Source organism: Lontra canadensis, unplaced genomic scaffold, assembly GCF_010015895.1.
Source record: "Lontra canadensis isolate GAN:19392208 unplaced genomic scaffold, GSC_riverotter_1.0 scaffold27, whole genome shotgun sequence".
Lineage (NCBI taxonomy): Eukaryota > Metazoa > Chordata > Mammalia > Carnivora > Mustelidae > Lontra > Lontra canadensis.
Window position 1 is genome coordinate 14,963,325 of NW_022631021.1, and position 18,663 is coordinate 14,981,987.

At 38.5% G+C, this 18,663-nt stretch overlaps 1 protein-coding gene and 1 pseudogene across 2 annotated transcripts in view; both read right to left on the reverse strand.

Moving 5' to 3' along the window:
• Window positions 1–18,663, reverse strand: part of PRIM2 (DNA primase subunit 2) — a 329,295-nt gene that overhangs the window by 288,227 nt on the left and 22,405 nt on the right. The gene's annotated exons all lie outside the window — the stretch shown is intronic.
• LOC116871660 lies at window positions 908–2,049 on the reverse strand (annotated as a pseudogene).

The window sequence follows — 18,663 nt, forward strand, 5'->3', positions numbered from 1 at the left end:
CCAGGAAAAAAGTCTAAATAAAGCTTCAAGATCTCAACAATTCAAAAATTCAGAACTTTCAGAAGGGATACAAAAACCCTTTCTTATAAAATAGACTCAGGAATTCCCACGACACCTAAGTGCTTCCTGCTCCAGTGTTCACCATTGGTCATACCATTTCCCCCTACCACTCATTCAAAATAATTTGTCACCTCCCCACAGCTTTTTTTCAAAACACGATTCTCCCACTTATTTTGGTCACCAAACACTCTTATTCAATAGACTACTCCCCACTACACCCTAAGGGGTAAAAATGAAGGAATCCCCCAGGCTGGTCCCAGGAACTCCGAATTAAATAAAAGGAGGGGCAGGCAGCCTCCTGGAGATAAAAAAACAACTTCAGAAACTAAACCTACATTTTTAAGGATGGAAAATGTACTTTCCAAGGATGGAAAATGTATTCATATGTTTAAGAATTCATATATGCCACAATAGGACAAAAAAAATTAAAAGGTAGAAATCTTACACTCTTCCTTAAAGCCTGTCCTACTGCCCAACCAGATTCCAGACACTGCATCATCATCACGCCATTTTACTAAATGGAGCCCCCCACCCACACTAATCACACCTGCAACTGCATGTCATAAAAATGCACAACTTTTCCATGAAAAGCTGTACATCTCTTTCTCTCAGGCTATACTGGCAATTCTCCAGTTAGTTCAATATTTTAAAGGCTGCAGCAGTATGCAAAACAATTTCATTTCATTTCCCTTTTTTGGGTGTTTTTTTTGTTTGGTTGGTTGGTTTTTTTCCCCCCAAAGAAAGGTCTCCAGGAGATGGGTTTTATTGTCTTGTCTGGATAGAGGTTTGATTTGCTCTTGAACACTCCAGGGTGAAGAGACTTGGAGAAAGCACAGGATGCAGAGGTCTATTTGGTATAATCTTCCTCGTTCTCATCTTCACCCCCAATGGAGACAGCAGCATACTTCCTTATAGAACTGAACTTGGAAGATGGATTTTCTTCAGGTTTCTTTGTTTGGCTCAGGTGATCTTTTTGATCCTTTTCTGCCATCTTTCCTATCTGATGCCTTCCAGTGGTCTTTGTTCCCTCCACCTCCTGGACAGTGGCTGGAGCTCCCACTTTGGCCCTTTGGGACACTTACCCCATCTACTTTATTTTCATCTTTCCTTGCTGTTCCTTCCTCAAATGGTTGAGCCAGAACCACTTCCCCCCCACCACTACTTGTGGGGATTAGTGCTCTGTGTCTGAGCTCTGAGACAGAGCAGGAGGATTAGGCCTTCCAAACACCCAAGCACTCTCCTTCGGTGGAGTGCCTTTAGAGGCTGTTGAGGTTTGGGAGGCTTAGAAGTTGGAGAGGGACACTCTTCTTCCTCATTGAGTGTTTCATTTTCTAGAGACTTCTCCCTCTCTCTCCCCTGCATTTCTGCCAGCTGTGGCTGAGGTCCCAGCCTGTGATGGCTCACTTCCTGTCCAGGATTATTCTGTTCCTGAATTTCTTCACTTCGCCAGCTTGGGTGTCTACCCCGAGGCCATTGTTCCTGTTCCAGCTCATCCAACTGGCCCTTCAGTTTCTCCCACTCCTCCTATAGCCATTCTTCTACTTCTCAGTCTTTAGCAGCCGTGTTGACAGAGTTTCCCCCTCCAAAGACAGAGGTTGCTCAGGTGGACTGGTGCTAGCAGAGGAATCATCTTCCTTAGGAGTACTCCAAGGCTTTGGATTCAGTTTGCCTTCTTTTAGAGGGAGGGGAAAGTGGAGGAGGACCTCTATCGTTATGCCTGTAATTATCCTGAGAGTAATCCTCTCTGGAGCTCCATGAGCGATCATCTCATCTGTCATACTCATCTTCATAGCTGTCCCCACCTCCTCTGTAGTCATCATCCATACAGTACCCCACTACCAAATGGTCTTCTGTCACCATCTATCCTGGAATCATAGTCTCTGTCATAACCTCTGCTCCTTCAGTCCTCATAGAGACCCCAGCCCCCAAACAGATCCATGGTATCTCAGTGTGGGATATCACGACAGGAGGGTGACTATCTTATCCTCAGAGGAACTACAGCTAGACTATCAGCTGACTTCTCAACAGCAAAAATGGAAGCCAGAAGACAGAAGAATTATATATATTAAACATGTGAGGGGCGTCTGGGTGGCTCAGTGGGTTAAAGCCTCTGCCTTCGGCTCAGGTCATGATCCCAGGGTCCTGGGATCGAAACCCGAATCAGGCTCTCTGCTCAGCGGGGGAGCCTGCTTCCTCCCCTGACCCGGCCTGCCTCTCTGTCTACTCGTGATTTCTCTGCCAAATAAACAAATTAAAAAAAATTTTTTTAAATGTGAAAAGTACCTACCTTAAAATCTTTAAAGAAAAAAGAAAAGGCTGTCTGTCTAAGTCAGTAAAGCAAGCAACTCTTTATCTCAGAGTTTTAAGTTGGAGCCCCACACTGGTGTAACGATTACTTAAAAATAAAATCTTGAGGGGCACCTGGGTGGCTCAGTGGGTTAAAGCTTCTGCCTTCAGCTCAGGTCATGGTCCCAGGGTCCTGGGATCGAGCCCCACATCAGGCTCTCTGCTAGGCGGGGAGCCTGCTTCCCTTCCTTTCTCTCTGCCTACTTGTGATCTCTCTCTCTCTCTCTCTGTCAAATAATAAAATAAAAAAAAAAAAATCTTTAAAAAAAATAATAAATTAAAAAAAAATAATAAAATCTTGAGGGGCGCCTGGGTGGCTCAGTGGGTTGAAGCCTCTGCCTTCAGCTCAGGTCGTGGTCTCAGAGTCCTGGGATCGAGCCCCGCGTCGGGCTCTCTGCTCAGCAGGGAGACTGCTTCCTCCTCTCTCTCTGTCTGCCTCTCTGCCTACTTGTGATCTCTGTCTGTCAAATAAATAAATAAAATCTTTAAAAAAATAAAAATAAAATTTTTTAAAAATAAATAAATAAATAAAATCTTGAAAGAAAGAACCTGACAACCTAAAATTCTACATCCAGCAAAAATACCTTTCAGTAAAGAATGCAATCTCCTTTCTTGCTTTTTGGTCTGTGTGACAATGCTTAAAAGGTAAAAGAAGTATAGAAATAAAAACTTTAAAGAACTGTACTTCACCTAAAACTAATGCAACATAAGAGCTGGACATTTATGGAAAGATGAACATTTAATGTTCTTCTGTACATCTCCCTGATACACACAAAATTTTATTAATCGGTTATTTATATAATTGTGTCATGATTACTCAACAGATAAGAAGACCCAAGGGTCAGGTACCATTTATCTGCTTCGTTGGATATCCTTCCTACACATACTCATAATCACTCTATGCCCAATTTTGGAAATATTTACTGACTGCTGAGACAGTCAACATTTCAAGACTGAACTCCTATGATCATATTTCATTTTGCCCAAACATATTTGGAATTTTATTTCCGTGGTTTAACATAAAATCAGATTAACAATTCTTATGATTTTACATTATCAAACTTTATAAAAATTAAATATTTTGGAGCAAAACTGCAATGAACAGTAAGTACACTTTCAGCTTTCAAACTACCAAAACCTGAAGTTTTTTCCCCACTCCCAAGTTTCCCTATGAACTAAGTTAATCAAGTCTTCGAAATTTGCAACTGTTTCTTTAATTCCAAACTATTTATTTCAAGCATCCAGTTAATTGGCAGAATGCCTATTTCTTCACACAGCTTTCTATTACTGAGCTTCAAATTTTCTTCTTTATGACATCTCCCTTATGTTATCTTCTGCAATAACCTTTTGGTGCACAATTAAAGGCCTCCCAAACTCAATCTTTGTTGAGGCTCCAACTGGCAAATGTCTTCCAAAAAAAACAAAAGAAAGTAATTTTCCTTTCCCATTTTTACAATGTAGCCCAGTAGAAAATTGCTCAACTTGGCTCTAAGTTTTTAAACTATGTAGCACTTTGGACATTTTCAAGATGAATGGAAGAGAGGAAGCCAAACTCTAATTCATGAAAGATATGATGACAACTGAAGCTTTCCAAATTAAGCAGCTAATAGCAGATTACAAAAATATGGCTTACTTGGCTGGGGAAGAAAGTCTGAAGCTTTCTCAAGAGTCAGTATGGACTCGGGGTATCTGGCTGGCTCAGTCAGAAGAGCATTTGACTCTTGATCTTGGGGTTGTGAGTTCGAGTCCCATGCTGGGTGTAGAGACTATTTAAATAAATAAATAAACTTAAAAAAAAAAAAAAGTCCGTATGGACCAATGATGCAGCTATGTTTATCAAGCAAATGGAGAAACGAGCAGAAAAAAATAAAGGCAGAAAAAGAAAGTGATTTGTTATCATTTTCTCTTATAGTCCATAGGAAATCAAGTCTTATCATTAATTTTACATTTCTATCATACTATTTGAAATTCAAACAGTGAGAATACTAGCTATTGTTTGTGCCTTGGATAAAGAGAAAGGAGGTATTTATTTCAGGAGATGTTTAAATACACAGGTTTGCAACTGAAAATATTAGAAAGCACTTTTGTGGCCTTGACAAAGGTTTCCCATCTGTTGACCCAGTTCAACATTTTCAGTTCCTCAGAAAATTATTCAAACATTTGATGGTGTAGTTGGCACAATATCCCACCCACCAGAATAGATCTGCTACCTCCTTTCTGCCTTATCTTTTAAGACTCAGTTCAAATACTGTCAGCTCAATGATGCCTTTCTAGATTAATCCAGTCTGTAGCAATATCCTGTTTACTTTTTCATAACTCTTAGAGACTATATCAAACATTCTGGAATGTGATTATTTTGCCTTGTTCTCTGTTTCATGAAAAGTCTCTCTCTACTCTCTCAAACTAAAAATGTTACAAATCCTCCATAATGCAGAACATAATGCTGGAGAAACATAAAGCATTATCAAACATTAAGTATAAAGTACTATGGAGGACACCAATAGCTCCAGATATTCTGTGTCATGTGTACTTGGGAGCAGAATTTTGGTAGTTAGGGACTGAGCTTAAAGATACATCTGCATAGCAAGCACACTTTCTATAAACCATGTGTTAATCTGGGTACCTCGGTAGGGAAGAGGCTGGTAGATTCAAGTCCCTCCAAGCCACTTCCTGACAATAACAGAGAGTTAGACAAGTGTTCCCCAACATCTTATACATTTACCCTCCCTTAAGGCAGAAAGAGGCTACTCAGCCATTTGTCTTACTTCAAAGTCCATCAAGAGCTCCCTTCCCTTGCCTATACTCCTTTCTCAATTTACAGTTCTATCTCAAATTCCATTCCTAAAACAGTCAAGCGTTTCAGCTGCACTTAAAATACGGATTCAAATACCAGAAGAAGCCATGATACCAGATAGAAGGGCTGGTGTTATTCAGAGACATCCAGTCCTGAGGGGAACACCAGATGTGAGGGGAAGCAGTTCTAGCTGCACTACTCAGAGGCCCCTCTGTACGTCATCAAGTCACAGCCCTCCTCCTACTCCTCTCCAGCAGAAACAGGAAAAAAGAGCTCATTTCTGCCTTGAAGAACAGATAATCATGTGAACCTCACCATAACAGCCCTCAATCTTATAATATTGTAATTATGTATTTTATCCATATTGTAGTGTACCAGCTTCTTCCAAAGCTAAACTCCTACCCCACCTAAATGTAGCCATTTTCATTCCATGTGCTCAAAATTGCAAAAAGAGAAAACACTGAATTCATCCATTCTAGAGCCATTATGTTGTTCTCTGTAATGATCCTGACATTGATCTCTTAAAATACCACTTGGTTCCTTATCTATATCTTCCTTGCTACTGTTAACTTTGAGTTACCAAAAAAGAAAAAAAGGCAAAATTATTACTTCTGTTTTACAGAAATAAATAAAAGCAGCCTTGGGAAACATATATGAGAATCATCTTGTTCACTTTGTTTCTTGCCTCCAGTAAGACCGTTACCAACCCAAAAGTGATACAGCTTAAGGAATCCAGAAAGCTAAGCAGCAAATTCAAACGGCTCCTCAAACGGCTGTGTATGTACTACATTTATCCTTGATTCTCCCGTTCCTTAAGCAAAGTGTTATAATAGCAGTAATGTGTCTGCCAACACAAAAAGGTTTTATTAGGCCTCAACTGTCCTGCTTCCCTGGACTTATGAAATAAGTTTTTTAATCCATTTTCAGTTTTTCAATAAGAAATCATTTCCACAGATTTTCCATATGAATTAAAATTTCTCCCTTAACTACCATAATCCAAACTCCACATACTGAGAACCAATATAAACCATTAAATGCTAAAAATTAAAAAGAAAATAGAAATCTGCAAATGTTTCAAAACAGCACACAAAAAACAAAAATCAAGAAGCCTGTATGGTACGGTGTCAATGGTAACTCATGACTGCTTTTACTCACTTATTTATAACCCTTTCTAATTAAGAAAGTGCTTTAAATCCCCCATAGCACCTACACAGGGCCCTAACCATATCTCTTAGTTCACCATCTCTTGGCTGAATTGAATATAGCAAGCAAAAAGGACTATCCGCAATCTATGCTACTAATTGAAGTCATTAATTTGGACTACTGTAAATTTTGTCAAATTCGTGAGAGGTAACACTGTATAAAAACATCAACTACCTTATACCTTTTTACCTCTCTTTCCCAGGTTCTGAAACATAAAAAAGTATCTCTGAAAATAAAGAAGACCTCAAAGGATTCTGAGACTCCTGGCAAGTTTCAGAAATGCAGCAAGCCTCTCTTCAAAGTTAAAAAGCCATAAACTTCTCAGCTAACTCTGTTGAAGCAGCTTCACCAAAGTTCTGGAAAGTGGAAAGCATTTATCAAGAACGTTTCCATTTCTCTCTCTTCTGAGTAATCTGAGCTCCCTCAGAGTTACCTTCTCTAGTTATCTAATTATCTGAATTTCATTTTCCATACTATCATGTTTCATAGTCTTTCTAAATCATCGCAGAGTTGTTGAAAGTGTTTAGGGTACACTGTTTTGGCTTCTGTTCAAACTTAAGAAGTCAGAAGCTCCAGCTTAGCTACCATTTCCAGTTATGTATCACTGCATAATAAATTACCCCTAAAACTTAGCAGCTTAAAGCAACAACCATTTTCTTGTCTCCAATTTGGTTGGTCAGAAATTCAGAAAGCATACAGCTTTCGTCTGTTCATGTTCATTTCAGCTTTCATCTGTTCCATGTGGCATCAAATGACATCCCTTGGGTCTTGAGCTGATGAACAGACTGAAGAGTCCAAGATGGCCCCACTCGCATGCCTGGGACCTTGGTAGAGTCGGCTAAATGGCCAGGCTCCACTGGGAATGTCCAGGAGTGCTGAGACATGGCCTCTCAAGTATGACAGTTGCTAGTGTATGCCAGCCTTCAGAACAGACCTCTCTAGCAAGTACATTTCAGCAAGTATAGTCAGATCTTACATGACATCTCAAGACTGACAAGAAAGTATCAGACAGAGGAAGTGGAAGCTGCCAGTTTCTTAAGGTCTGTACCCAGAAACAGGTACAGTGTCACTTCCACCAAATTCTATTGGTCTAAGTAGTTACAAAACTCACAGCATTCTATTACCCTTTATCCATTACACAATAAATTGTTTTAATCTTCTGGGAATGAGAAAACAAGTGAATTCAAAGGAACCTTCTTTTTTACCCTTTGAATCCAGATATAAAAAATACTCATGATCAGGGACTGTCCAATTGTCAGTCTAGCAACTATCTCTACACACCTCTAAAACCACTCATACTACATAAAAAGAATCAGACCAAAATCTGCACTTTTTCGTTTTAATAAAACTCCAGTATTCCAAATTCTATTTTTTTTTCCTAAAGATTTTATTTATTTATTTGTCAGAGAAATAGCAGAAGCACAGAGAGCTACAGGCAGAACAGGCAGTGTAGGCAGAGGGAGAAGCAGGCTCCCCACTGAACAAGGAGCACAATGTGGGACTTGATCCCAGGACCCTGGGATCATGACCTGAGCCAAACGCAGACGCTTAACCGACTGAGCCATCCAGGCATCCCACCAGTATTCCAAATTCTATTGGCTTATCTATTAGCTTATCCAAATATCTATTAGCTTACCTATTAGCTAAATTATATTAGCTAACCACAACTGAGGTTCTTATATTTTTTTGTTATTATACATGTATGTATAGCAATAAGTTTTTCCCTTCCAAGATTTTATTTAAATTCACATTAACATATAGTGAAATATTAGTTTCAGGAGTAGAATTTAGTGACCCATCACTTACCTACAACACCCAGTGCTCATCACAACAAGTGCCCTCCTTAATTCCCAATAGTTCATTTTTGCCCTTGCTTCCCTTGCCTTTGGTGATGTTTCTAGGAAGAAGTTGCCATGGCTGCCTGTGTTCTCCTCTAGGATTTTGATGGATTCCTGTCTCACATTTAAGTCTTTCATCCATTTTGAATTTATTTTTGTGTATGGTTTAAGAAAGTGGTCCAGTTCTATTCTTCTACATGTGGCTGTCCAATTTCCCCAGCACCATTTGTGGAAGAAACTGTCTTTTTTCCATTGGATATTCTTTCCTGCTTTGCTGAAAATTGGTTGACCACACAGTTGAGGGTCCATTTCCAGGTCCTCTATTCTGTTCCATTGATCTGTGTCTGTTTTTGTGCTAGTACCATACTATCTTGATGATTACAGCACTGGAATACAGTTTGAAGTTTGGAATTACAGTACCCGCAGCTTTGGTTTTCTTTTTCAACCTTCCTTTGGCTATTCGGGATCTTTTCTGGTTCCATACAAATTTTAGGATTGTTTGTTCTAGCTCTGTAGAAAATGCTGGTGGTATTTTGATAGAGACTGCATTGGATGTAAAAATTGCTTTGGGTAGTACAGACATTTTACCAATATTTGTTCCTCCAATCCATGAGCATGGAACACTTTCCCATTTCTTTGTGTCTTCCTCAATTTCTTTCATAAGTGTTCTATAGTTTTCAGATTACCAATCTTTTACCTCTTTGTTCAGACTTATTCCTAGGTATTTTATGGGTTTTGATGCATGTAGCAATCATTTTTAAATGACTGAAAGGGATATTAGGGGTAAGAACCCAATGTTCTCTATGTACACCATCTTTTGCAAATCTCACAAAGAAGTCAGAACGTAACAAACAAAAATAATAATAGTTAAAATTTATTATGTGCTTACTATCTGCTAGGCAGTGTTCTAAGTATTTAACATGTATTAGCTTTATTGAAGCCATCTAACCTTATGAGATAGTATTATGTTTTCTGTTTTTCAGATGAGAAAACCAAATTGCATGGGGAAGAAAAAAAAAAAAAAACACTACTAAGTGACAGCACCAGTATTCAACCCCAGGTAGTATGGCACCAGTGCATTCTACCCTAGGGCCGTATGACATATAGATTATCCCCACTTAGACATCATGCTACCTCATCCTACCAAACTTTGACCTGGGTACAGGTGAAAGCAGGATTGTATGTATGCACCTCAGATCCTCTATCCTAATACCCTGCCTGCAATGAAAAACCCCAAACATTTCCTGTTACTGGGCCTTTTGTATCTGACTCAAATTAGGAATAGTGTCTGCCTTGATTTCTCCACTCTTAACCCTAAGTCAGCCACAGACACTTGACTGAACTGTAAATGGTTTTATATCTTTGCACACACTGAGAAAAAGACAAGCCAGCAAGAATAAAAGGCTGGGAGCATGGATCCAAATTGTTCCTCAGTTAGTGAACTAAGATGCTCCCCCCCACCGCTTCCTGGTGTTAACACTGACCCATGCCTACCAACAGTTTCCTGCCACATCTTTCAGATTTGTAAGAGGAAGTTTTGGTCACCTCTAAGGAATCTAGTATACCTATCTACAATACACCTGAATATGTCTATGCATGGTTTAAACGTATATGCACGGCATTGTCTTGGCTCCCTTGCAGTGTCCTTTTCCTTCCTAGAAGAAGGCAAAAAGGGCCAGGAAAAATATCAGAGACCCAAAGGACCAAAAAAGGTAAGATCAGACAATCTAATGAGCTCAGTAAAAAAGCCAAAGTTCAACTCTTAAACTTTGAAAATACTGAAATGCCTAATGACACTGTATACACCAAGTCTCAGATGCATAGCATTTGTGAATTATCCAGCCTTGCATTACACTGAAAGTAAATAGGTAACTATTGGTATTTGTTATTCCTTAAATTTATGTCTTACATAGTTTGACAAGTTGATTTTAAATAATGAAAGCCATCTCTGAAAGGTCCATTTAGATTTGTGTAGATAATCAGCATCTGCCTCTAATCAAACTGAGATGATTAGCAAATTAAACCCTTTAATTAGCATTTTGCATAATTTAGCCAAATTATGCTTCTTAGGTCTAAGAAGGTGAAACAGGGTGAATTTATCAGTAGATATTCCTTTAAATCTTTATTAATTATCAAATTTTACCACATACATAGTAAAAATAAAGACATACAAATTAAAGTCAGCCTAGTTGGCTAAAACCTAACACGTCACACAACATTTAAGCTAATTATGTCATTTGGGGCAAATTAACACAATACTCAGAAGAGAAGAAAAATATTTCATTTCAATTTTCTCCATCAACTACCTCAGAGGTCAACTTACCCAAACTATATTCAAACAGCATTTTTTAAGAAGGAAGGAAGAAGCAAGCATTTCTCTGCTGCCATTCAGTACTGCAGAAGCCAAGGTTAATTTCACTACGCATTCAATCATACAGTTCTCAAGAAAAGCACTCATAAAAAGGTAAGTAACCTGTCAATTTTCTTTGTTAGACAGAAAGAGACCACAGGACAATATAGTAGCAAAGATGCCATCAAAAAAACCAAGATAAGCCATTACTTTTAGCTACAAGCAATACATTCTCTGACACACAGAGTGATGCTTTTTTTTTTTTTTTAAAGTATCTCCACTCTCAACTGACCAAAACACCCCATTAGCCATCAACGGTACCAATTTCCAGGGTTTGATAAACAAGTCAGATAATAAATAGCAAGAGCTTAAGAAACAGTGGAGGAAGTGTGTATCTTTTCTAACATACATCAAACCCCAGCTTCTAATGAAGACATGGTTTGGAAAGAGCCCCTCTGTTCTAGAATTAATCCTCTTACCAAAAAGAGGCAGTGAAATTTCAAAGTAGACTTTTCTCATGACTAAAGATAACAACCTACTAAAAACTTCAAATAAATTATCTTTCTCCTGCTATGAATACTACCCAAACTATAGCTCTTCGTGTGTGTGCGCGCACACATGTGGGTGTGTGCCTGTGTGTCAAAGGGAGTGATAAATATAAAGAAAAATAATCATGTCAAGCTTATATTAAAAAAGGGTCACTCAAATAAATTGTAATTCATTTTAAAGAATATACAACACACCAAATGAAAACTGACACAGAATAAACAAGAAGCTATCCTTTCCAAATCCAAATTGCAATCTATTTGTATGCAGGTCCTACTGCATCCCTGAACAACCTGTATTTGGAGAGCCCAAACAATAGCTCTGATGTACACTAATCAACCAAACAGTACCAAAATTGTTTCTTTAAGGACTTACTCGAGTGGCAATATTTTTAATATAATTTAGTGTTTTGCATCTACAGGCACTCCAAAAATATCAGTCGGTTCATTGACTGGAAAAATCAAGCCTACATTCCAAAGACTATTCTTTTGGTATTTCATAGCGGGTCTCAGACAAGGCATCCACAGTCTAATTTGGCTCTGAAGTGATATGATATATATCCAGCCAAAAATACTTATTTCTCTTAACCCTTGAAGTATCAATAGGGCAACTAAAATCAAATGTAAAAAAGTTAAAACTCTAGGAACATAAATGCCCAACCTTTAGTCTTATTCATTTGCTATTTAACAAACCCCACTAGCCACTTACTATTAAAACAGAAAGAAGAGACACATAAACACCTGCAAAGCATGAACTTCAATTCAATTCACTACTTTTTTCCCTTCTAAACAGACCGATGTAAGTTTAAGGACAGTGCTTTGGCTCCCCCAAATGACACTTCTAGAGCATAATAATCCTGTCACAGAGAAAAGAAACAGAAGCTAAATAAATACAGGTGGGTTCCTTGTATCCCATCTTCATTGGAAGAAACTTGCCCAGTCCTAGATTCAGTTTTAATATCATCCCTCATCTACTCTACTTTCAACAAATAAACAAAAATATTACGTATTCAGCCAAGAGTTTATCTCCAAGCCCCAAAAGGTGAAAGAATTATATAATTAAGAAACAGGAGAAAGGGGTGCCTGGGTGGCTCAGTGGTTTAAGCCTCTGCCTTTGGCTCAGGTCATGATCTCAGGGTCCTGGGATCCAGCCCCACATCAGGCTCTCTGCTCAGCAGGGAGCTTGCTTCCCTCTCTCTCTCTGTGCCTCCCTCTCTGCCTACTTGTGATCTGTCAGATAAATAAATAAAATCTTAAAAAAAAAAAAAAAAGAAACAGGAGAAAGGTGAAGGTAAAAGTATTGTACCAAAGTTTGCGTCACAGAGGTATAACAGTCCAAAAAAGGGGACACATTTCTATAAAAATGCCTTAAAGTAATTAACCACAAAGACTAGTTCCAAGATTATAACTAACCAGACCTTCAAACACCAAAAAGTTCTATTTCAAGAAATAAAAAATGTCACTGCCAATAAAAATCACTGTTTAATTTTAAACATTCAATATACCTTTCAGAGTTAGAGTCCACTGTTTTCATATGCATAACCAAAGTGCTTACTAAATAATAAAATGGCTAGCCATTAGTGTTTACAATGTGCCAAGCACTGTGCAATTTATATAGATAATTTCTTTCAGTTTCACAACAATTCTATGAGGAATATACTATGATATTCTCTACCTCACTTCTCTTACCTTACTCATGAAGAAAATGAGGCACTGAAAAGTTAGGTAACTTACCCAGGGTCATAAAAAAATCCATTATGAGATTAATTTTCCCACATTTTCTCACTCATACACTTTCCCTTAGCAATCTTCTTTTCCACAGATTCAAATACTACTGTTACATACATATTTTGATTATGTACTTTCAACCATGATCTCTTGAACACAGCCTAGTATGTTGAACTGTCCACAGCCTATCCCTACTGGCCCACCAGCACTCATAAGCAGTATGCTCACAACCAAGTATACCATCCTATCCACAAAACATACTCCTATTTCTATATTCCCTACCATTACTAAGACACTATTCTTTATCTACCAAACAGCCTAGAGTCCTATTCATTTCATACTCCATTATGTCATCCAACCTTCAGGCTCTGTCCATGTCTATCATATTGGCCCACTTCTTCCCATTGTCACAGCCACTACTGTAATTCAGACCCTCATTCAGTCCTTCATTTGGTCAAATCTTCCTCGGTGTTAACACAGAAATTGGCAATATCTCAACAGAACGCTGCCATAAGTCTCAACATCCTATTATTTGTCAATCTTTTTTTAACTTTCAATTTTTTTTTAGCTTTCATTTTAAAATAATTATGGACTCACAAGTTGCAAAAACAGTACAGAGAGTGTCCTTGTACCCTTCAGGGTCCCTCAATGGTTATATGTTACATAACTAGAGTACAAAACCTAAACCAGGACAAATGATGCTGGTACAGTGCATGTGTACAGTTCCATGCCATTTCACCACATCTGTAGATATGTGAAACAACCACAATTGAGAGGAATTATTTTTACTCTGAGGGTCTTAGTGTTAATTAATCTCATCAAGGCTTTAACAGACTCATTCTCACGATCAGCTAGCAGGGAGGTCCACTAGAAGATACAAAGTGGTGTCCAATATTACCTGACAATCTTTTTTTTTTTTTTTTTTAAGATTTTTATTTATTTGTCAGAGAGAGAGACAGCACAGGCGAGCACAGGCAGACAGAGCAGCAGGCAGAGGCAGAGGGAGAAGCAGGCTTCCTGCCAAGCTAGGAGCCTGATGTGGTACTCGATCCCAGGACACTGGGATCATGACCTGAGCCGAAGGCAGCTGCTTAACCAACTGAGCCACCCAGGTGTCCCATATTACCTGACAATCTTAAATCTCAGCTTGGGTCTCAACTCTAGACTTCCTTATTCACTCAGCCACTGTGCTTCTCTTTTACCATACTAAATTAAAACATGTCAGTCCCCTCCTCAAAAAGTCAGCAATTACCTCTTGCCCTTATCCTATCTCACTAACCTCCCCTCCCTCTCTTCCCCATAATTTTTTTTTTTAAGATTTTACTCATTTATTTGATACAGAGAGTGAGAGAGCACAAGCAGGGGGAACAGCAGGTGGAGAGAGAGGGAGAAACAGGTTCCACGCTGAGAAGAGAGCCCGATGCAGGGTTCGACCCCCAGACCCTGGGATCATGACCTGAGCGGAAGGCAGACACTTAGTCAACTGAGCCACCCAGCGCCCCTTCCCCATAATTTAATTACAAGCTTCCTTCTCATAAAAATGTATAACCAAAACCAGATTAATGTGGGGTAATATGTGAATGTATTTCCTTGAAATTCATAAAGCCATTAAAATAATGCCAAATGAACAGAGTATATGATATCTAGAAGATCTCACAGGAGTAGGGGTTAGGAAAAATAGAATGACAAAACTATGAGTGTTCAAGCTGGAAAGAAGAAAGAGTACCACACCACATGAAGGAAGAGCAGGCTGCTGTTTCTAGGGGGGGGGAAAAGGCAGGTTCCACGGCCCTCTATTACCAACCAGTCCTCAGAACAGAGTTCCAACAGTTGGTAAGCCCCCACAAAGATGCAAAAGAAAGAGATCACCTTAATCTACCCATTCTATCCCTTAGGTTTATCTTCAGAACCTGTAAGCCGACAAGGCAATAAATTTTATAGGTCCCTAGGTCCAAAGGCGAAGTTTTCTCAACGGTTTGGTGCTTGGAATTCCTCTATTGTTTATATACATCATCATCCCCATGTATTAAAATATAAATAAATAAATTTAAAAATTAGAATTCTTATGATTAATATTCCTCAAGTCTATCTTAAGTCACCAAAAATACATAATTTCTAGGAATTATTTCTATACATACGCGATCCAAAGACCAGAAACCTCACTATATGAAGAGCACAATCTCAGGAAAAAAAGCACCTTCACTATATATTCTATGAAGATATCTCCAAAGGAAATAGAAGAACTGAATATCCTACCCCAGGCCCACAAATGATCTAGGAGCAGACAGCCAGTCTTAACTCTCCCAATCTGAGAAGTTTGCTTGCCCTCTTACACTAGGATACTAGGAAACTCTACATCCACAATAATGAAGAGTTTTGAACTCTGTTTATAAAGCAGACTAAAAAGAAATATTATGTTGATGCCACTTTTGACTGTCTCCTTCATGTGTTATACTCACAGTTGTGCATACTGGAACTACACAATACAGAGGGTTTAAGAAGATTATTTTTTACAAATAATAGGAAGACATCCAGATATAACCTTAGTTATGGAAATAATAAGTCTGGGATGACAGTTATTTTAGTGTTAGTAAAGAATATAGTAAATAGTCTATTTTTTAAAAAGGGGTAATTCGGGATGCCTGGGTGGCTCAGTCGGTTAAGCCGCTGCCTTCAGCTCAGGCCATAATCCCAGGGTTCTGGGATCGAGTCCCGCATCGGGCTCCTTGCTCCACAGGGAGCCTGCTTCTCTCCCCGCCTCTGCCTGCCACTCTTCCTGTTTGCATGTGCTCTCTCTCTCTCGCTCTCTCTCTCACAAATAAATAAATATTTTTTTAAAAAGGGGGGAAGGGGTAATTCCATAACTAAAATATAAAAGAAACAGAAAAGCAATCTAAAACAAAATAATACTAACAAACATAAAGAATCACATATAGTGTATTAAATGTCATAATCAAGGGGCACCTAGGTGGCTCAGTCAGTTAGGCATCTAACTCTTGGTTTCGGTTCAGGTCATGATCTCAGGGTCATGAGACTGAGCCCTGCATCCACTTCTGTGCTTAGTGCACAGTCTGCTTGAGATTCTCTCTTCCTCTCTGAGTACTCCTGCCCCCATTCATATGGACGCACTCTCTCAAATAAATCTTTTTTTAAAAATGTCATAATCAAGTGGTTAAATACTGTACCCACTCCTAAAAACTCTGTGAATGCAATATCCACCGATGCAGACTGGTATAGTGTGTGTGTTGGTGCCTCAAATGCCCCATCGGTCAAGTGCTTTTCCAAAAAGGTGAACTTACACAAACAAAGAGAACAAAACAAAGTATAATTATCCATCAATTCACACAGTAGTTTCATTCCAGGGTACACAAAAACCGTGGGGGGAAAAAACATTTTATGTATATTTATAAAACAGTGTTTGGGTCTAGATTCAGGTCATTAAAACAGGTTTGTTTTTTTACCCCACATAAATTTTTAAAAGGAAAAAGAAAAATCAAAAAGGACATGGGAAAATTCATTGTTGTACAGAACTATCCAGTGCATTGCAGACAGTCCAGCATCCCCATTTCCTGTCTATTAAATGCTTGTAGAACACGCCAGTCATTGTTACAACCATCAGCAATATACCACAAAGAAGTCCAAAGTATAGGAAGTAGTCCCTGAAGTCCAGAACCCCTAAATGAACCAAGGAGTTATCCTAAAAGGCCCAGTCTGAAACAACCAGTGGACCTCTCTCCAAAGAAGGTGCTCCTCCTTTCTCCTAAGCCAAAAACAAAACCAAATCAAGGCTGTAATTTCCTTTTTACCATACTGTTAAATTATTCCTATCTCAAGCATAAAGTCTACTTTGGAATTTCAGTTTCCACTGACATTTGAATATCACATGAGTCTATTGTTGAACATGAACTAAAACATACAATGTGACAAAAAAAGGTTAAAAAAAAAAAAAAGTACCAGAGAAAAGCAACATAGGGTATAGAAAAGCCATGGTTGAGATAATAAGCCCTTCAACAATGGAGCTGTGTAAATATAGTGTTTTCCTTAGAGGTAGCACACATATTATATTGGGAAAACTACTTATGGCATATTTAATATATTGTGTTTCCATTTCTGCCAGGAACTGTCAGCTAAAATAAAACATCCTCATAAAATTACAGTTAATGCTTTAATTTCCTACATTAATGTAAATCTCTAATCTCACACCTGTGTTTGCATATCCCTTTTGATGGGCACTGTCACCTTAAATGTCAGCATCTATTCCACATCATTTCAGTGTAGTTAAGGACTAGCTGGGAGGAAATGTGCTCATATATTTAGTAACATGCTTTGCAATAAACACATTTCAAAAATCTACAGATTGAATTTTTTAGTTCCAGTTCCATCATTTAACTCTGGAGAGGTTACTTCACCTCTCTAACCTTTCCTCCTGGAACTGCTGTCTGGATTAACTTACATAATCCATTTAAAGCATTTAGCTTAGTGCCTGGCATTCAGTAAACACATAACAAAAGTTAGCTCTTTAGTGACGAACTTCTCTCCTCTGTCTCCTCAGATCACTGTGGACACCCAAAGCTTAAGAAGTCCACTGCTCGTTTAGGTATCAACAAGTATTACTTCCTCGGGGAACAAGGACCCCATGCAAGCCCCAAAACAGTCCTCTAGATTTTCTAACATTCAAACAGAGGTGACAGTCTCTGTATCAACTAAAAAAAAACTGGAAAATATTTGCCTACTAGGCTCCAATATGGACAACAGAAGGATTCTCTTGCCCAAAAGCGTCAAGCGACACTGAAATTGGGAGAGCACACTTCGAGCAGAGCTGAACAGGAGAAAAAGCCAGACAGCTGGCGGGTATCAATAGCTGGACTTATGGCACCAAGAATCTGAAAGCCAAGGAGGTTAGCAATCAGTGGAACTAGGGAGTAAAGAGCATAAAGAGAGCGTAAGAATTTTAACTACTTCATCTCTGTCTTCAGAGGGGTAGGGAGTGGCAGGATGGTTATACTGATGGGGCCTGGGCTAACTGCAACTATTTCCTCCTGCCTTTGTAACTCAGCCTTAGCCACTCAATGACTAGAACACAAAATGGTTTTTTCCTGCAACTCCATCAGGCTTCCACATCCTGGTTCTTATTCTCATCCCAAAGACCTAGGTTAAGGCACTCTGATCTAAACTCTGAATTAGCCCATGACAGGACTAGTTCAACTAAAAAGGATTAAATATTCAGGGAGGAGGGGGCAGCAGGAGACAAGAAAAAGGACGGTTATAGGTTGAAAAAATAAAGTATACATTTGAAAAGTCAGTATATGCTCTTTTTTTGGAAGACCTTCAGGAAACATCAGTAACACTTCACAATGTAATGTTTAACCAAAAGAATATCAGAATACTAAAGATGATATTTAGTAAATTAATTTCATTCTTTTAGGATCTAAATAGTAACATATATAATATTATTAGGTAAGAAACTTCAGCTAAGTTACAGTCATACTTTTTCAAGGGCAAAGTCAGAGACATGAAGTCATCATCAATAAGAATACAAAGAATTCTATATTCAACAGCTATACGAAAACTTTAAAAAAGAAAAATGACTCTCGTAAGTTATTTGAAAATTTTTGCATATGTTAATTTTAGCCTTCAAGGGTAATTCAGCTTGAAGTTTACATTTAGTCATAGCATCTCTAGGTTTAAACTATCTTATAATGAGCAAAATCTAATTTTGTAGCTTGATAAGGAAAATCCAAATTCTGTGAACTTCTAAAATATTGCCACTAAAGACCATCTGCTATGGCATATTTTTAC